At 37.9% G+C, this 22,125-nt stretch overlaps 1 protein-coding gene across 5 annotated transcripts in view; it reads left to right on the top strand.

Annotated features, from left to right (window-relative positions):
- CARMIL1 (capping protein regulator and myosin 1 linker 1) overlaps positions 1-22,125 on the top strand; it is a 4,434,936-nt gene that overhangs the window by 2,934,567 nt on the left and 1,478,244 nt on the right. The gene's annotated exons all lie outside the window — the stretch shown is intronic.

Below are 22,125 nucleotides of genomic sequence, written 5' to 3'. Positions count from 1 at the left end.
AAAATATCTCCCCATGGCATTTATCCTCTCTGTATGCATCCTGCTCCACCTTCTCTTCCTTTATCTGGGGAACCACTTGTTTTATCATGTTGAGACACTGCCTGTGTTGGAGTTTCTACACAAAACCCTTCACTTTGCAGATTTCAGATTCTATTTGAATAATTTCTGCCTCTCTAAACTTTTCTAATATTCTCTGTTTGTGATCTTATTTTTTGTTTTGTGAAATTTGCCTATATCCACCTGCCTTTACCTATATTTTTCTTCAGATATCTTTGGAGCCACTGTTGTTCCATCCATATTTATTTTTATACCTTTAAGAACATTTGCTTTTGTTCTTTATATTTCTTCAGCTACATAATGTTTATTTCCTTGATTTCTTGCATTAAGGAGCTTACATTTTTATTTGTAGATTTTGATAGTTTTTCTTGTGCAAGTATTTTTCTCTTATTCTTGTTACATATCCTCGTCTGGATATTCTGCGACGACTTGTGTAATAGTAACAACGCATAATGTCGTCGTTATCCTCAGCAGTTGACACTATTCTCTCTGTGCTTCCTGCTTGGCCTGTCTTTTTTTTTTTTTTTTTTTAAATAACTACTTCCTTCTGCAACAAGGGGCACCCTCCCCTTGAGCCTGACCTAAACTTAAGTAGAAATAATTACATGTCCTGAGGATTCTACGGTGCCTTTTTCCCAGTCCTGGGTGCAATGTCTACAGCAAGAGTGGCCATTTTTTTTGTCCAGAGAACTATGCATCCTGTCTTCTTTAATTTTGACCTATCTTTCTCCATGATATATAAAATACAGTCCATACATCAGTGTTGTCTTGGTCAGATTTTGCAATAAAAGGGTCTACCATGTGAGGGTACTTACCCAGACAAGAGGATAAATTCAGTTTGAGCAAATCTGCTGTCCTTTTCTTGCTGATTTCATCTCTCATTCAGACCCCAATGTGGAGGATTTCATGTGAGCTTAACCAATTTCATTTTTTTCCAGGAGACTGATGAAAAGAAACAGGGTCTAGGCTTTTATTGTAATTAGAGTGCTTCCAATGCGTCTTGGGTTGTATGCAAGACACAGGAACACACCACCAATGTCATAAGTGCAGGAGTGCCAACTAGATAATACAATGGTCAAGATGCTGATATAAATATGTTTAGCATCAATTCTTTAGTCCTTTAAATGTATAGTCTAATTTTCAAGAATATATAACAATATAATGTTCATGTTTCTTACCATCATGTAGTGTATTAAAAATAAAATATGCAATTTTACAAACTGCTGTTGTGTCAACAGCAAGTAAGTATCAGTTATACAATATAGGGCGCCGCAACAATATCTAAACAGGAGTTCACATTACAACCAAAGGCGATATATGCTAACAAAACAAATTCATATGACTTTAGTCACAAATCTTGTTATACAAAAACCCACATCATGCAAAGCAAACAACAACACAAGTACAAGACCAATATGGAAATCAAAAAAAGGGGAATATTCCCTTGAACATTTAACATTATAGGCATGTACTAAAACAAAACTTACAGTTCTAGTTTGAATACAAGGTGATTCGAATAATAGCCTGCTCACAGACAAAGTATGCATCCAGCATATGTGTTCAATAATATTTTAAAAGGCCAGTTCATGAGAGCATCACGCTGAATCCCAGTGACTAATCCACATCAATAACAGCAGGATTTTTGTCAACACCTAGACAAAACATTGAGCATGTTAATGTCGGACCATCAGATACAGAACCTAGTAGGTCCAAAACCAAGGGTAGTCTATAAGAATCACCCAAACTTAAAAAGACTGTTATGCAAACCTAGAATGAACTTAGGTTTTGATTCCACTGAGTTTTGTACATCCTATCACAAAATCTGCATGTATGTCCTGCCTGTCAAGCTACTATGGGAAGACCAACAGGATGTTGTTAAAAGAAAAAAGAGAGTCAGCATGTATCAGATTTAGAGATTAGAATAATACTAGATACTAATCTAGACATATCAAAGCAGGTAGGGGTAGCCACCAGTTTTGTTTTTTGTATTAGGCAGGCATTTCTAGGCATTAGGGGAGGAGATATTTAGGTCAGATACACCACCAGGCCTAAACGATAAGGTGCAAATCAAACCCTTCCTAAAGAATAGGAGGAGGTGTAGAGCCAAATGATTATGTCCAGATAATACATGAATTAACTATGCACTAGGGCCTTACATCTAGGACTTAGCTGTCATGTGATAAATATAGAACCCTATTCTTTATGGACAGAGCTAGATATCTGAACACTCAGCCGAGTCCATATACACTATGTGGTGTGAGTGCCCCTGTTTACTGGAGCTTTATATATTTTTAGTGTGTATTATTATTAGCGTGTGGGGAATTTTTTCTAAAGTCCACCACTCTTAATCTATCCTTCCCAATGCATTGTTGGGACTTCTTGAGGGATGGTGTATCTAGATAGTTTGCGATGTTGTGTCAAAGGTGAGGGTGGAACAGATAGAGTTAGCGGTTTCTGCTCCACCATTGCGCCTAACTGTTCATTCGAATCACCTTGTATTCAAACCAAGAATATTTATTTTTTTTTGATTTCCCACTATGGACTTGACTGTTGTTTGATGCTTTTATATGCATGATGTTTTTTGTTATAACAAGATTTGTGACTAAGTCATAATGAATATGTTTTGTGTTCGCATATGCATTTGGCCTTTGGTTGAAATCAATTTGTTTTTTAAGATTTTCTGCCGCCCGCCCTATGTATAACTGATACTTACTGCTGACAGACAGTCACAACAGTTGTAAGAATTGCATATTTGGGTTTTATTACACTACATGATGGTAAAATTGTATCGGGTGTGAAGTTATACACACTGCTACTGCCAATTTGTTTTACCTCTAGGATGTGTGTCCAATTAATACCATAGCATTGATTCCTAATGGCTATTGCTCTATTAGCAGCCGACATAAGATTATATATCCACACCATTTTATGTGTTTGTTTTGCTTTGTACCTTTGTGGTTATGCTCTTTTTGCAAGTTGTACATCAGAGCGTAAGAATTGAGCATGATCTTTACAACTTTATTTTACTTTAAACATATTTTTGAAAGTGCTTTGGGTTTTTGCATGATCAGTACAACTGTGTTTTTTATACGTTTTATAGCCAGTTGGACTACGTGCATGATCTGGCTGAATTTTGTACCAGACGGTGTGTGTCGACCATGAGAAGACATTTACAAGGCGGCTAGTGCATGGAAGGACTATTCAGAGTTGAAAAGTATTCACCAAGCTAAAGAAACTCCAGGTACAAACCTGTATAAGCAAGAAGATAGTACCTCGTGGGCTTTTTTTTAAAATGCCTACGTTGGTAACTCAGTTCCAGAAGAATTGAGTTACAGTTATATGCGGCTACTCATAGACTTTCAAATGTAAAGAGTTGTATGATAATTTTTTAGTTAAATATATGTACTGAGATTAGAAAAAGTTTTGGATGATATCATTTTAAGAAAGCGTCAACTGGATCAAAAAAGACATAAGATTAGGCTAGTGATAGGAATAATACTGGTCTATAATATAGTAACATGCCAAGGTAAACACAGGCCAGTGAATAAGGCAGCTATAGCAGTTATGGAACCTTTGGTTCTAACCTGAATGAGGTAACATCATCTCCGTATTGAAATTGAACCTCAGAATTACAGCATTATAAAGATTTGATTCTACTATCCATGGGAGATGGGGATGTGTTAGATAGATAGATAGAGGTAGAGGGATTTGGAGAGGAATAGACTATACAATACATATTCATTAGACCTTCAAAAAAAAAAAAACACAAATAAAATAAAACCACCAACCAAGTGAAAGCAAGTGAAGTACCTTTCCTATATTAGAAGATTTTTTGGGAGAAAGAGGTCTGCAAGCGCAAGCACAAAAAAAAGAAGTGGTGTCAATGGAGGAACAACAAGGACCCACCATCATTAGTAGTTAATCTGTCTAGTAGGACCCTAACGATCCATGAAGAACAAGTTTTGAATAAAGGCTTAGGTTTTATTCCTCCAATTCAGACAAACTAGTACCTATACCCCACAATTGAGTTCTACCTTAGAGGTATTTGGTAATGTTGTTGAGAATGATATATATACACAGACACGAAATGACAAAACGAATAAGTACAGATATAAATATAATCTGAATTACCAACAAAGAAGAGCTTTGAAGGAACTAAAGGATGATAGGGACCTGACAATTAGACCAGCAGACAAAGGTGGTCTATAATACTAAGATGAAATCTATGCTAGAGGACACCAATTTGGTTTTCAGTATTTTAACCCTGTGATACCATGTATCAGGATGGGCTACTGAACCACTATCAATATATCTAGATAGCATTCTCAGACCATTAGTAGATAAAACAGTTCTTGTTAGATTTATATGCATGTACTAAGGACCTGAAAAATGATGAACAATTTATCTTGGTAACGCTTGATGTAGTCAGCTTATTTACAGTAATACCTAATGATTTAGGTCTGTCTTATATTTGTGATTATTTAAAAACGAATACACATTTTTCTAATAGTAAAGTGGAATTATTGACTTTGTTTCTGGAATTGGTCCTTACAAACAACATTTTTGTGTTTAATGATAAGCTATGGGCACTTCTTGTGCCAATATATGTCAGCCTGGGAAGACAAGTTTATGTGCAATAATGAATTGTACCAGAGATATGTGAGAATATATCGACGTTTTGTCGATGATCTTTTCTTTCTATGGATGGGAGATGAAGAAACTTTGGATAGATTTATACTAATGTTAAATTCTTCCACTGACTTTATTAAGTTTACTGCAAATACATCTAAGTCTAACATCTCTTACTTAGATGTTGAAATTTTTAGAATGGAAAATGGGCTCCTTAACACAACAATACATAGAAAAGCTTGTCATAGGAATAGCCTGCTTCACAGACAAAGTATGCATCCAGCATATGTGTTCAATAATATTTTAAAAGGCCAGTTCATGAGAGCATCACGTTTGAATCCCAGTGACGAACGACATCAATTAGAATGTATAGATTTAATGAACAAATTTATAGAGAGAGGTTATGAGTCCAAGGATATAAGCAATATTATGAAAGAGGCTGGTGGTATGAGAATGGAAAGAGCCAGACCCTATTTTATGGATCAAGGGGAATGTATTCAAATAGATAGGTTGGATGATAACGTAGTGAAACCTATTACTTTTTACAGTAGGAACAGCAAGGATTTTGTCAACACTCTAGACAAACATTGGAGCATTTTAATGTCGGACCATCAGATACAGAACCTAGTAGGTCCAAAACCAAGGGTAGTCTATAAGAATCACCCAAACTTAAAAAGACTGTTATGCAAACCTAGAATGAACTTAGGTTTTGATCAGAGGAATACATTACACATTAATACAAAAATTTGTGGGAAATGCAATCAGTGTAGATATATCAGTGATTCCACTGAGTTTGTACATCCTATCACAAAACGGCAGTATTTATTCTATACTAACACCAACTGTGAATCTAGGAACATAGTCTATCTCGCTGTATGTAAGGCCTGTTCAAGCTACTATGTAGGGAAGACCAACAGGATGTTAAAAGAACGTATCAGAGAGCACATGTATCAGATTAGAATAGGTTCAGATACTAATGCACTATCTAGACATATCAAGCAGGTAGGGAGTAGCCACCAGTTTTGTTTTTGTGTTATACAGGCATTAACTCTAGGCATTAGGGGAGGAGATATCATAAATAGGACCCTTGAATGTGAGTCCAGGTGGATCATTAGGTTTAGGTCAGATACACCAAAATGATTATGTCCATCTAGGACTTAGCTGTCATGTGATAAATATAGAACCCTATTCTTTATGGACAGAGCTAGATATCTGAACACTCAGCCGAGTCCATATGTTTACTGGAGCTTTATATATTTTTAGTGTGTATTATTTAATCTATCCTTCCCAATGCATTGTTGGGACTTGTTTTAGTACATGCCTATAATGTTAAATGTTCAAGGGATTTGTGACTAAGTCATAATGAATTTGTTTTGTTATATCGCCTTTGGTTGTAATGTGAACTCACCAGCTGTTGACAGTCAAACAGTTTGTAAGAATTGCATATTTGGGTTTTATTACACTACATGATGGTAAATGCATACAAATAGTAGTGTTATATATTCTAATTAAGACTATATGATTTAAAGGACTAAGGAATTGATACTGACATGTTTTATATCACATTGGATCGTCTGGGTCATTCAAGGTTCAGAGGATCGTTGTTTGATTATATATCACACCATTTTATGAGTGTGTTTACTTTATTCTTGAGATTGTTATCACAGTATTTTACTTTAAACGCATTTTTAAGATGTTCTATTCAGTTTTATGTCAGGCAATGTAATGATGCATTGTTTTAGATTGTATTAGTCAGAACTTGATGAATTTTGATGATTATGTAACCAATCAGATACTAAGATGGTTGTTTTAAAGAGTTTGATTCTATGTGATTTTATAAAGTCTGAAGAAGCCTGAATAAATCTTTCATGATCTGGGGAGACTGACTTTTTTTTTATTTATGCACGCTGTCCTTTGCCTCGGTGGTTTTGCTGTTCAACTTTGGACTAGATACTTTGAATGTTTATAATTAGCTTATGACGCTATGAAAGGCATCTATTTCAGGTAAAAAAATAAATAAAAACAGTTTAACGCTTTGGTTCTGTGAACCTGAACTTAATCAGAACTGACTATCCTTAGAAACCACTTTGTGATATAACCAAAGTCTTAAAATAACAGTGCAGAATAACATAAAAAGCTTTCTGAATACAATAGATTTAGTATAAACCTAAAGGAATGTCTCTATTAAACCCTAATATCTTATGTATAGAAATATATTGACAGTAATTTCAAAATGACAACGCAAAAATGTATGAAATATATAAAATGTATTCTTATAGCAGATATTATATGTACATCAGTTTTACTAGGTATAGGATTCTTATTAACATTACCTGAATGTTTGCCTTCAGGAAAGCCTAAATCCACTGAACAAACATACTTATTATTATTTATGAAAAAATCCCTGCTTCCAGCATCTGAAAACATATCCTAGCTGTGTGTACCAGGAAAAGCATAATTAGAATAGCATTCTCCACCAGTGGATATTTTGCAAACAAGACCTTGAGAACATTTAGCTCCTTGTGAAGTAAGCAAATCCAAAAGTCAGGTCAGTTTGCCTTACATTTTATCAGTATCGGAAACCAGTTGCTGTAAATCCACGGTGGTGTTATCCACTTCACTTGAGCTTTGTCTGGAATCCATCCCAAGCACTTGTGCCACTCAACAGCAACCAAGAACCTGGAAACAGTGTCCGTCAGCAAAAATAACTTGCGCATCACCAGTATTGTAAGTGCAGGAGTACCAACCAGTGCTGATTTTAAGGGTTAGAGGTTTGGAATATTGCATAAGGTTGCTAATAATCCAAGAGTTGAAGAATGGGAGATAAGGTTAGAGTTTAAAGAGTTACTATGGCAACTTAGGTTAGAGGCTATGAAACCCCCTGGATTAAATGACAATGTATCTGTCCTTCCTGCTTTAAGATTTAAGGCACTAAAACTGCAGGTGATTGATCAACCAATTTTTTTATCTATTAATAATGCTAGATGTTTTCATTTTTTTAATTTTATTTCATGGGAGGATAACATTTTATAAAAAAATGGATTCATCTTGCTTATATTTATTTAATAAGATATATTATTTATATTTATTATAAGCCACCTAGGATGTCTTCATTGATTTTATATACATATATAAAATCTTCTATATGAATGCATTTTATGTTTTATATTTTATATATTTTCATACATTTTTGTGTTGCCATTTTGAAATTACTGTGAATATATTTTTATACATAGAATATTAGGGTTTAGCAGAGACATTCCTATTTGGTTTATATTAAACCATGTATTTAGAATACCTTTTACAGTAGCGTTGTTACCTCACAGCAAGAGGTTCTCCTGTTCGATTAAATGGGCGTGCCTTCGTTGAAGGTTGGGCGTCGAGCTGGCACCTCGGCATTTTGTAAAAATCTACTGCCAATCATTAGCGGACCGGAGTTCCGCTGTGGCGACCCCTTACCAGGAAAAGCCGAAAGACAAACAACATTTAGAATACCTTTTATGCTGTTCTGCACTGTCATTTTAAGACTTTGGTTATATAAAGAAGTGGTTTCTAAGGAACATCAGTTCTGATGAAGTTGCTAAACTGTTTTTATTTAATTTTGTAAATGAAATAAATGTCTTTCACAGTGTGATAATTTAATGTCAACCTGTTTTTGTTGATGTCGGCCTCTGTTTCCATGTTCTTGTATGCAAGTATACAACAGAATCAGTTCTATAGTCTGAATCATAGTGACATATGGAGAACTGCTTGCAAATAAATAGGCCATTATAACGGGTCTATATTATATATTCGAAGCTTCAAAATTTTGAACCTCATATGTTCGACAACATGTGAGCGAAACTTGAAACCTCAAATATATAATAAAAAGGTTAAAAAAATATTACCTTAACGCCCTGAGCCCAAGCCCCCCCCCCTGCACCCCCCTACTTAAATATACCAACTCTGAGACCGCACTTCAGTGCAGAAATGGAAATTTTCCCATTCTGCGCGTATGGGGCCATTGCCTTTCACCTTCGAACTTTTCAAAGTTCGATCATATACTGTCGGCCATATGACATTCGAACTTTGAAACATTCGGCAATTTAATAGGGACCCCATTATAACACCTGTGGACAGGTATGTTCAGTATGCATTTCTTTATCAGCTACCAAAATGAGTGAAATAACATGTTGTTTAGACGGATAACTAGCCAATATTTTTATTTTTATGCAGTGAAATCTCAGCCATGATCTCTTCTGTGTCACTCTAGTCAATGCTGCTAGCTTTCATGATTAAGTCATTAAGTACAACAAAGCCCTTGATTTTGCAGCTGTTAGACCTCGCCTGCATGATAAATGATTTTCTTGTTGCCATTTTGTGCCTCACATATATAAGAATCTTGTTCTTTATTGCAGAAATGACACAGCTGAGACTCCAATTGTCTTGGTTTGAATGTTACTTTGGTGATTGAGCTGGCTGGGGAGGGGCATATCTGCATCCCAACATGCATATTTCTCTAAAAGATAGAGTAATACATCTGTGTCACATTAACTGAATGACTGCAGGAATGGAGTAGCAGCATACCTCTCAACCTCTTAGCACAAGAAATCTGGACAAAGCCCAACATAATGGGGGGGGGGGGGGGCAGAGGTGCAAAGATAGGGACTGATTTTAAATATTGCTCTTATAAACAGAAAGTAGGTAGAATTACAGAATTTGTGTTAGCATGCATTTTCTGAAGGATATGAAGTCTAAAACTCAAATGTATGGCATTATATAGTGACTTCAGTCCTCAGATCATTGCGGTGATTTGCCAGAAAAAAACTTGTATGTTTTCTGAGGAACTGGCCAAAAATATGAGGTAAAAATCTGGAAAGTTGAGGTATGTGCAGCAGGGTTGTAGTATCTGGCCTGAAACATCCTCTTTCCAATATATATATATATATATATATATATATACACACACACACATACACACACACACGGTGGCTATAAAAAGTGTACACACCCCTGTTAAAATGCTAGTTCTTTGTGATTTAAAAAAAATGAGACCACAATAAATCATTTTAAAACTTTTCCCATCTGCAATGTGACCTATAACCTGTACAATTCAATTGAAAAATTTGTTAGGGGAAAAAATATAAACAATAAAAAAATGTACAATAAGTTGGTTGCATAAGTGTGCACACCCTTAAACTAATACTTTGTTGAAGCACCTTTTGATTTACAGCATTCGTTCTTTTTGACTAGACACCTGCCATCAATTCAAGCGACTCTGATAACCCCAAATAAAGTTCTAGTATGATTTTCCTGCTATAGCAAAAGTCATGGTTCAATAAAGCATCAAAGGGATCTCATTGTTGAAAGGTATCAGTCAGAAGAAGGGTACAAAAAACTTTCCACAGCATTGGATCTACCATGGACATAGTGAAGACAGTCATCAAAAAGTGGAGAAAATATGGGACAACATTGACGTTGCAAAGAACTGGACGTCCCCCCAAAATTGATGAAAAGACGAGACGAAAACTGGTCAGGGAGGCGGCCAAGAGACCTACAGCAATACTGAAGGAGCTGCCGGAATTTCTGGCACATACTGGTTGTGTACTACATGTGACAACAATCTCCCGTATTCTCCATATGTCTGGACTATGAGGTAGGTTTGCAAGACGGAAGCCTTTTCTTACACCGAAAAACTTCCAGGCCTGGCTAAAATGTGCAAAACAATACATTAAGTCTCCCGAAAATATGTGGGAAAATGTGTTATGGTCTGATGAGACCAATGTTTAACTTTCTGGCCACAGTTCCAAAAGGTACATTTGACGCAAAAACAACGCTTCACATCACCAAAAGAACACTATCCCCACAGTGAAGCATGTTGGTGGCAGTATCATGCTTTGGGGTTGCTTTTCTTCATCTGGAACTAGGGCTTTGGTCAAGGTGGAGGGAATTATGAACAGTTCCAAGTACCAGTCACTTTTGGCCCAAAACCTTTAGGCATCTGCTAGAAAGCTGAAGATGAAGAGGAATTTCACCTTTCAACATAACAATGACCCCAGGCATACATTCAAATCAACAAAAGAATGGCTTCACCAGAAGAAAATTAAAGTTTTGGAATGGCTCAGCCAGAGCCCAGACCTAAATCCAATAGAAAATCTGTGGGGTGACCTGAAGAGGGTTGTGCACAAGAGATGCCCTCGCAATCTGACAGATTTGGAGCGCTTTTGCAAAGAAGAGTGGGCAAATATTGCCAAGTCTAGGTATGCCTTGCTGATAGACTCCTACTCAAGAATACTGAATGCTGCAATTACATCAAAAGTGCTTCAACAAAGTGTTAGTTTAAGGGTGTGCACACTTATACAACCAGCTTATTGTATGTTTTTATTGTTTATTTTTCCCCTAACAGATATTTGTTTTTCAATTGAAATGTACAGGTTATAGGTCACATTAAAGGTGGGAAAAGTTTTGAAATGATTTATTGTGGTCTCATTTTTTTTTATATCACAAAAACCTGGCATTTTAACAGGGGTGTGTACACTTTTTATATCCACTGTGTATGTGTGTGTGTGTGTGTGTGTGTGTATATTAGTATACTGCCATGTAGTAGCCCTAACAGATGACATAACATACAGGGAAAAAAAGTTGCTTCTTCCCAGCTAGTATAAAGCAGTGTATTTTTACTTTTTACCCTCGGCAGGCCCATTTCAAGTTTGTATTCCTTCCCAGGTATAGTCTAGATTTACTCTTGTGATTATTCCATTATTTAAGGCATGCTGCACTAATTTGACCAGCAATAAATAACAGTGAAAATTACCTATGTGGCTTAGGAAGTGGTTCAGCTAGCTAAGAAGGGGTGTATAAGGTCAGAAACTGAACGAAAAAAAGTTTTGTCGTGATCTTTCATGTGGTGCTTATCTCCGAGCTGCATTACTGATTAATTGTAAGTACTTATGTGTTGGCTTCCTCTGCATTATAAGCTGATGTATTGGATTAGCAAGGTGTAAAGCATACATCTTACTAGTACCTAAAAAGTATAGTGTTGTTTACATTTGTATTCTTGCTCAGTCATACTGACTGATATGCAGCCCATCTGTTCCTGAATTGGTGATCAGTGACATGAATTTGTAAGGCCAGTTTTCCAAGAACAATCATTTGGGATTTTCTGATAAATAACAAAAAACTCACTTGGATATTCTGACAAAGGTATGCTAACATCAGTGAGCATAGCATATTCATTACTGGCATATTTGGAGAGAAACTATTTTCATATCAGAAGCTGTGGAGTAATCCTGGACAAGTGAAGGACTAAATAGTATTGTCAAGCTATGTTTAAAGGAATGTTATGAAAGACTCTTATAAGAACTTTTAGCCTAGTAGTGTGCCATTTATAGTTTGTATAGGTTGGCATGTCTGTTGATTTACATGTTAAGTGTTGGTAAAGTTGCAGTATCTACAGCTTTACATATAGCAAGGAGATTGTTGCTATCTTGCCTTAGCTTGGCAGTCAGCTGCTTGACTTCATTTGAATATGTTTCGGTACCAGAAAGCTACATTCTCCCTGATGCAATTCACTTAATCCAGTTGTTTCATTTCTACTTGAGGTCATACAAGATGTGTTGCAAACTGAGTGAAGTGATACATTTAAATCTTTCTAGTATCCTTTGCCAGTTAAAGAAGAGTGAAATATGAGCTGTCATTCTTGCCACTATCACAGAAACAATTGACATTTTTTTACCCTTTGCACTTGGCTCTAAATAAGCTACCGAGTGACATTTCACCAGAGGAAAAACTTAAGTCAGATACAAGTCCCACCCCTTTCTAGTTCATAATGTCACGTGTTACACACCCTGGCTTTATTAAAGATATATACAACATTACTGAACAGCTCATACCTAACGGCAGTATATACATGCTTTATTACCTTTCAAGAGGAGATTTCCAAATCTTATAATATTTTGTGGATAGAGCCATGGCTCAGGCAGGCTGTTTTCCTACTTTTTCATCATTTAGCTTTTCATACAGGTGTCAGTTCTTTTGTCCTGTCACTGATGTAGGACAGCATTGTCCATCCAGTAATGCTGCAGCAGACATATCCTGGTACAGACTTTTCCATTCTATGATGAAGAATAAGCATAGGAGACGGAACACACTGTCCCTGTGATCCATCCACTGTATCAGATGATCCAGTATCCCTGCTACTACAACTGTGCTGATACATGTATGTATTTATCTGGTTATACAACAAACATGCATAGAGATCACCCATTCTGCCCACCTGTTCAGCCAGGGTACTTTCCTGGTCTGTCATCCTCATCCACAGTCTTGTATCCTCAGAAAAACTTAACCTTTCACTTTGCAGATGGTCACTTACCATAGGAACTTCCAAATCTCCAGACGTTCAAAAATGGTAATTTGACGTCTGTTCAGCCACTAATTAAAATAAGTGCTTAATTCTGCAGTGAAGTCAGAGGTACTGTTCTCTGCCTTTCTTCTGTGATCTCGAAGCATTTTCCTCTTAGTTCCTTTGAGCTACTTGAGTTAACCTAAAGCATTCACAAATAACATATTTGATTTTACCAAGACGATCATTCACTGATAACATTCCATGGCTTACCTATGAGCAGAGTGATAGAAAATGTCACCTATTGACAGTAGTTTATTTAGAGCTGATTACACATATGTGAAGTGTCTGAATAAAATTCTCATAGTCCCTTCTTTATACTGAGGAAACAGTTTAGTACTGACCTTTGCATCCAAACCTTGGTTTTCACCTCTGCTGCTCATGTGCATCTAATGAAGATTAAGCTTTTTTTTTCATGCCAACACTGATTGTCATTATGCAACTTCTGCCATTCTGCTCTTATTCATTTTGCATCTCAAGCTGTTTCACGATGCTGACTTCTTTGAGGCATGTCACCTCCAGTCCCTAGCTGCAGGTTCTGCAGTCTAAGCTGCATTTTGAGATCATCTGAGGAGATGGTGTGTTGTCTTTTTGCTTCATAACAGCCTCTGCCAGGCTATTTATAGGTTCAGTGGACTCAACTTCAGCTGTATAGAAAGTGATTATCGACTGTCCCTTGGTCATACCAACAAGTGGGAGTCCCTTTGATTTATACTGTTTAAGGACTTATACCACTTACATGTTGCTGAACTGTCCAGAGTGTACTTCTCTTGATTTACCTTAAGGTGCAAGAGCGCACCAAAGTCCAGTTTACAATATCCTCATCACTACTATCAGTTAATATATCACAGACAAGAGGTGTAATCTTTTGATCTGCACCACTTAGCAAAATAATATTTGTGTGAGGTACTCAAATCTGTAATGTCCAGGTATTGTTCCAATATTACTATTTAATTTCCCTAATTACAATTTCCCTGCAGATGTTACTTTCCCCTTTACATGCACACGTGTGTGTGTGTGTGTGTGTGTGTGTGTGTGTGTGTGTGTGTATACTCTTTGAGCATACTTATTTTGGGATTTAACTTTGTGATGATCATGTTGGATTGTATTGTCTTGGCCAATATTACACATTTTATGAGCCTCTGTCAGTTATTTACTTACTGTCTTTTTTACTAATGTTGTTTACCCAGTTTTTATAATGTGTTGAATTATAATTTTCCATGGTTGTATTGTTATATCAAAGTGAATATCATATGTTCTCTCTCTGTTTTGGTTGGTTACGTGTTGGGTAGTAACTAGATAATAAAAATTGTGTGTGAGGTGACTGTCCCTTAGAATATACAGCAAATGAACCTTGATCTATTAACACCACCAGCCATACAGAGCTAGAATCCACTCTGTACAGATGAACAGCAAAGGGCAAGCATGCACCCATATTAATTTTCATTATAGACTAGTAATACCTTTCAGTGACACAGCTCCTTCCTGCCTATATGGCAGTCGGACCAGGCTGGTACACCAAAGGGAAAATGCTGTACAGTCTTAGAATGAAATCTGTATAATATCATAATTTATGGTACCTGTAGTTAAGCAGCTTTTCTCTCTCTCCCAAAAACAAATACCAGTTTTTCAAAGGCAGCTGCCTGCAGTGAAAATTCATATGCTTAGTGTAGTTACCCTTAAATATGTTAATAAAAAAAGCCAGTCACAAGATTGTGAAAGTAAATAATGTAAGTCTGTTAAAAGAAATCAGATAATACAGTTTTAAATTTTAGATATACAAATAAATATACACTTGGCAGACAAAATGAAAAACGAACAATCTGAACACCAAAAAAAGCTCTTGACAACTAGGTTGTTCTAACACTATCATTAACTGAAGGGCTACTTAAAATCTCTTTACCACTGACCATAAATTGCAGAATAAAAATGGGCAAAATAAATGGAAATGAACTTGACTGAGAGACGCAAACAGTCCACAGAGAGTAGTAGCTACTGTTGACTAAACTGCTGTTGAACTTTCTAAAGGAGAGACCGCTTTTACTTGACGTCTGACATATGATGTTCATAGGTTGGTACTAGGCTATTGGCCCTAGAGCTATACAAGCCTAGCCGTAACAATTCCTGGCTATTTCTTCCCACAATATTTACTTTCCTGGACGTCTGTCTAGCAAGGCAACTGACATGATCCCTGGGGTAAATTTCGTATCTCCCACCCAATCGTCAAGGTTCCTTTTGAAGAGGGTCAAGGAGGCGTTCTGTTTGACATATATGGGCAGTCTATTCCAGAGTTTGGGGAGTCTGTGGGTCAGGAACCTATCCCTCCAGCATGTTTTGTTCATTGTGATGACAAGGTTTAGGTCCCTGGAGCGTGTGGCTCTGATGGATTTGGATTTCTTTGTGTAGCATGTCCAACAGCTCTGAGTTTGACATGGCCTTGTATGTTAAGCAGAGACTGCCTCTGAATAGACAATATGCGACAGAGTATAGCTGGAGTTTTTTAGTCGGTCAGCATAGGGCATCTGCTTTAGGCCTCTGATTATTTTAATGACTACCTTTTTTCTGGATGAAAAACCCTTAGTGATGAGGTGTGCCACATAGAAGGATTTCCTGACTGTTGTGGTGATGTGGTTATCGAAGGTGAGACCACTGTCCACCTGTGTTCCTAAGTCTCTTATCACGCATTTGGCATTTAGCGTATTGCCACCTATGTGGTAATTCACTGGTACATGGTTTTTCCCAAAGGGGATAACTATACACTTAGGTCTGTCAGCAGTGACACAGAGATGATCCGGGTAAACCCTACGATCTGCCATCCCACGGTCAAGAGACTTTGCAGTTGCCTGTACTTCTGAAGTAGATGTCGTTGCCTGTACTGCCTGCATCAGAAGCGTAGATAAGAAGAACAGGGGCTGAGGACTGACTGAGCCTGGGGCCAGACACGTGACCTACCGCTGGAGTCTGACATGGCGCCTCAAATCCTAACTGTCTGTTCTTGTCTTTAGCCAGTTTGCCCACCATACTGTTGACATGTTTACATACATTGCATAAAAGTTCTTATATGTATAATATATTGGGTTGTGTTGAAAGCTTTTGCAAGGTCAAGGTAGGCTATGGGACTGCCTTACCCTCATCAATGGCTTTGGTGACTGTTCAAGAGAAGTCGACGGGGTTCAAAACAGCAAAGCCAAACACAAGTGCAAACTGGGTCGGGTGTGCACCAGTCCCCATGTCCTTGTTTGAGTGAGTGGTCTTATCCTCCTCTCCAGCAGCCATAGCAGGCTTGTTTAAGCTTATGGGGATGTAGTCCGTAGAGTCCGTAGAGGTGAGTGGGACCCGAGTTGAGTTCACGCGCCGACGCCGGCCTTGGCCGTATATCCACTGTAAGGCTAAGATTAAACAGCTGCCTTATATATGCGGTTTAGTTTAAGTTGAGTTCGTGTAGCACACAGCCGGGGACACCATCCGGTCCCATTGATGCTGTGTTTTTAGCTTGAGAGAGAGCAGCTTTCACCTGCGCATTAGAGATGTCTGGGACTTGGCATTGAACTTGAGCCCATGGCTCTGGCACCAAGCATCTGTTTCTGTAAGGCCCTTTTGTAGAATATCCACATCATTTGGGGATTCAGTAATGGCTCCCAGTTTGCAGTCATCTGCGTACTTTGTTAGTCAGAGTCCCTTAGTGTTGGCCTGTACTTGAATCTTGAAGTAAGACATCATAAAGTGATGTGGTGTTAATGTAGTTCCTTTTGCCAAGAAGTCCTTCTTACTTTACTCCTTACTTCCTGCAACATTCAAATCCTAATATAATTTTTTACAACAGACTTGCTTTACTTGCTAGAAAGTTCCATGCTAAGTAAGATACATTTCAGTAACAGGTGGTATTTAATTAAGCCCTGCAAATGTGAGTCTGTGTATTTCTTTCTGACAGGAGCTCTATTGTTTTTTTTTTATGAAAGTCTGTTACACTTACTGTACATTATTTTACATATATTTTACTTTTTTGCTGTCTTAACAAAAAAAAAACAGGTACATGTTTTTGCAGTTTTTCCACATAGCTTTTCATTGTATTTTTGTGTGTATGCATGCTCATATATGTTTGTGTATGTCTGGTTGGATGTTGGGGAAAAAGTGGCTACTCTGCATGTCTTCAACTCTTCTAAACATCACAACTTAATACCTGATGTCATTTTTAAATGGTGACTGTTGTTTAATTTTTTAAAAATGCCTAAGCTGCTACATATTTTTTTAGTTCAGTCAAGTTGTCTGATTCCATTGTTGTTGGTCTGTTAAGTAATGCTCGTCATCGACAACAGTTCTCTTTTCATTCTGTTTTTATATGGGGTTGCGATGTTGTGTCAAGTGCCAACATCTGTTTTGATTCAGAACCTCTCTCCTACCATCTTTCACATGACCAACTGCTGCAGGTGTTCTCTAATGCAGTCCAGCCATCTTTTGACTAGATGCACTTATTTCCTCTTGCCTTCCATCTCTCCCAAGTCATCTTTTGCTTTCTTGCACATGTGGCTTACCCACTGTAATCTGTTCTGCTTGACCTTCTGTGTAACTGAGGCTACTTTGATATCGCTCTGATGGCATCATTTCTTCATTTATCCCGAAGTGTGCATCCTACTAAACATCTCAAACAATTCATCTCCATTACCTCAAGCTTCTTCAACTGCTGCACCTTCTATGCCCAGGTTTCTGAGTCATACAGAAGCACTGGTCTCATCAATGTTCTATCCACTATACTTTTCAGCTTCTTTGACATTTTTCTGTCACATCCTTCCCGACTGACACTTTGTGCAGATTGTCTGCAGCACCTTCTTAACTCATTCAGACTTCCTTTCTCCCCAACTACACCTTTAAGATACTTGAAGCTGAAACCAGTTCAACGATTTTCACTTCCAGCTCAGTTTGCAGCTTCTTCTGATTTCCCCCATTTTCAGCCAGTATATTGTCTGTATTTAGTGGCATTCCAGTCCTGTATCATCTGTTTAAGTTCCTATTTAAAGTCTGCTTGCAGTGCCACATTCTTTGCATACAGCAGTTCTGCTCAATTTGTGCTTTTTGCTAATGTAGTCCATTACCATTATGAAGATATGTGGGCTCAGAGTAGAACCCTGATGGAAGCCCACTCCTACTGGAAACTCATCTGAGAGTCCAAACTGTATTTCCTTGTGATGTTGGATCCTTGTACATAGCCTGCACTAATTCTACCAATGTTTCTGGGGCTTGGAACCACTACAGGACTGCCTAATGTAGCTTTTTTGAGAGTTTGTCATATGGTTTTCTAAGTCTAGGAATTCCCAGTTGGACTTGTTCCTCATCTCCAACTTTAAGTAGTATCTTATGTCACTGCAAACTTTGGATTAGTTGTACTTCATCCTAATTCAAACCGCTTAACTCCTGTCTTTTCTGTTGCTGTCCATTTTCATTCATCGGTCATCTTTTCCAGCATTTTCATGCAGTGTGACAAGAATATGACACCTCTGTGCTGCCCACAGTTCTGAATGTCCTCTTTGTTCTTTCTATACTGGCAGTAAAATGCTTACTCTCAGATCATGTGGTATGTGTCCTTTTGTCTATACCTTGAGTATCCCAAGGAGCCATTTTCTCTCAATACACCCAACATCTTGATCATATCTGCCGTAACATTATCTGAGCCTTCTGATTTCCCTGACATTATTTTACTTAGTGCTCTTCTAGGGTGGATTCTTTTTTCTCTCTTTTTGTAGGCTGTATATGGGGAAGTTTATTTTCTCTTTTTTTTTCTTCATTCAGAAGTTTCTTGAAGTAATCCTTCCATTTGTCTTTGACATTCTGTGGACTGGTGAGCAAATCATTGCTGACATCCCTTATTAATGTCTTCGTTATATTTGTGTCATTAACTTGGCTTGGGAAGTGGAAGGTACAGGGTCTGCTTATGGGCTGGTAAAATATTTGTTTGACAGGGGGTGCAGAGGGTTAAGGCTGTGAGCTTTACTTCCTATGATACATTGTTTAATACCCTTGGCCCTTACTTGTCTACTGTGTGCCTTTAAATAAGTCACTTAACCAGACGGTTCTTCGGGGCAACTGGAAATTTGAGCTAGACAACTCAATAGTTCCCCCAGACCTGAATCCTAGTAATTACCTATGAACCAGTGCATTGTGTTTGACAGAGTTTCTTTATACCATCTGTTGAATCACTTTCCAGATGTTGGTAAAGTTTACCTGATACCGTGCTCTTTGTCATGGCATCTTAGCCTCTTTGGTAGACGACCAGTATTTCTTCTTAGCCTGGTCCACCTTTTTCATTTCCCGCTTATTCCTGCACTCCTCCTTTCTTTTGATAACTTCCTGGTCTGCTGCAGACCACCACCAGCTAACATTATGTGCCTTATTTCTATACCTGACTTGGCCACGTATCTGTTGTGTAGTCTTTACACGTGCTGTTTTGAGACACTGCCATTCTTCTTCAGCTCTGCCTATTTCATCATCTTCTTGAGGTGTTAGCGCCCTTAGCATTTCTTTAAACTCCTGTGCCTTTACTGCAGTCAATGTCCAGGTCTTCTGTTTAGTCTTTGACCGTTGACCTTAGAACCTACACTGACCACTACTTGTAGCTGATTGTGGCCACCAATGGTTTATTCTGGGCTCCAACTGTTTCACTAGGGATGATTTTACCCTACTGCCTATCCTTTACTGGAAGGAATTATTCCTGAATTGCATGATGGCCACTCTTGTATGTGATCTTGTGATGTCTTTTTGGTGACCCTTGTGTTGGTCACCATTAAGCCATTTCCTTGACAGAAAAGTCTATAATATCCTTTCCTTCTTTATTTCTATTGCTCCCCCCATGTGACCAAGGCAGTTTTCATATCCTTTCTCTCTGTGTTCCAATATGAGTGTTCAGGTCACCATTATCAGCACCAACTCATGTTGTTTTACTTTATTTAGGAGGACCAGCAGCTGCCTGAATGCTATCTTTTATTTGCTATCACAGCCCAGCTCTGGGGCATAAGCTAAGAATATTTAGACCGTCTTATCTTTGCACTTGAGTATAATTACCATGGGTCTATTACTGATTCTGTTAATATCACTCACCGTCTTCAAAAGATTCTCTCACCACAATTATCAAAATATTCCTAGTCTGTCCTGCTCTTGAGTAATAGACTTTTATTGTGCTGCCCTTCCATCTTAGCTCTTGGACAAGTGGAATATGTATTCACCTCCTTACCATCATGTCATCCAATTCCAAGCTGCAGCCTGTCAGTGTAACAATCCTTATTTAATTTTTGGTATTTTTTTTTCTTTTTGGCAGCCACTGCTGACCTCATTCTTCCTCCCATCTTCCCAAACCCTGGAGCCCGCTGGTGTGACACTTTGCCAGGCGGGTCTCCCTTCATGAAGGGACCTTCCCTAGGTTCTATGCATATAGAATTTAGAGGTGCACGAGGCAACAGTTCACCAAAAGTAGAATGAGCTTGAGTGAGGAGCTATCAGACAGTGGGCCTGTGCCATCAGAACAGTCATGCCTTCTTTTATTTGACATCCATCACCCTGACATCTTTCTTTTGATGAGCTCTGGCCTCCACCACACCTCACCAGAGCCATGCCCAGCCATGCTTTTGCACCCCATTGATCTTTGTATCCTTCATAATCCTGCAAAACTGAAGTTTTCTCGTCTAGTTTATTACATAAGTTAATTGTCATTGGCAGCAATCCAGTATGGTGTCCTACAAGCAGTGGTCTAATGACAGTGAAGAGTGGAGAAATATCTAACAAACATTTAACAATGCTCAGTATTGGCTTGTACTAAAGCTGACCAGGAATGTGTAGAATAATGACAATTTTTGCAACAAATGACAACAGATTGAAGAAATGTTGCTGAAACAACTTTTGCTCCCCACATTGTGGGGTGGGGGTCTAACACCTCTAAGACTCATTTAAATTTGTTTTGGTTGTTTTTCCCTCCTATCATTATTCAGTGTGGAAGTTGTTGATCAGACTTATTTCAGTTAAACTGCAGCACCACTGGTTAAAGATGCATGGTCAGTAAAATAAAGCATTTTTCAATGCCTAGCTTTGCTTGGGAGCAGAGTTAATTCTCTTATGTAGCAATGTGAATAATTGGTTTAAGACAGGAAAAATGTATTGCCTGCCACCCATCAATCTTAAGTAATGTAACATTTTGAATGTACTGAAGGATCATTCTAAGCTTCTGCTTGCTAATAACCCCAGACCTTCTTAGTTTAATGATGATGCATCTTTAACCGTTTCAGTGCAGACCAATATTTGGCACTGACGGTTACTAGTTTTAATTTCTTTTCCACCCCCAAAATGAGCTGATGGAGTCAGCCATACATACACATTTTTTCCATCAAGTTGTCTCCTTCCCAGTATGTTTTGTGTGTGTCCCCAGAAGATGACATTTTTTCACTTTTTCACTACTTCAGTTTATATCTTCCTCCTTCCGTTCATTCAGAATGTGAATAATCCGTATTACTGCTTATTTTCAGAATCTCTGGACAGAGCGTCTTGTTTTTTTTTTTCTTTTTAGTGTTTTGCCAACATTTAAATGCACAGTAATCACTTTTTTCTCTGTATACATTGCATAAGTTAAAATTTTTTTATAAGAAAGCGTTTGCCGGGTGCAGGGTTTCTTCCCATTCACTCCCTTTAAGTGTTTGGTGCCAGGTTTCCTTATATTACAGCCTAAACTGTTTTGGTAACTCAGAAGATACTTAGTAATGGGGAGCTGTCTACATGGTGCTTCAGGAAAACTATTCCGTCTGTGTAGCAGTGTTGTATATGCTGTGGGTCCTTTAAAGATTTGTTTTATGGCTGCCCTTCTTAAGAAAGAAGTCAGTCTGGTAATATTGTGGAGTGGCAATTTTCCTGAGAAAAAGTCTGAAATGCAATGTAAAGCAAGATGAAATGTCAGTGGGATAAATTCCCAAGTAAAGTAATGCAATATTTCATACAAACTGTGTATGGTACACTTTCAAAATGAGTGCAGTTCAGTGAGAAATCCTTCACTTATATCACTTAAAAAGCCTAAGTTCACAGAAAAA

Source organism: Protopterus annectens, chromosome 3.part1 (assembly GCF_019279795.1).
Source record: "Protopterus annectens isolate FY-2018-M chromosome 3.part1, PAN1.0, whole genome shotgun sequence".
Lineage (NCBI taxonomy): Eukaryota > Metazoa > Chordata > Ceratodontiformes > Protopteridae > Protopterus > Protopterus annectens.
This window is presented reverse-complemented; position numbering and strand designations above follow the sequence as displayed.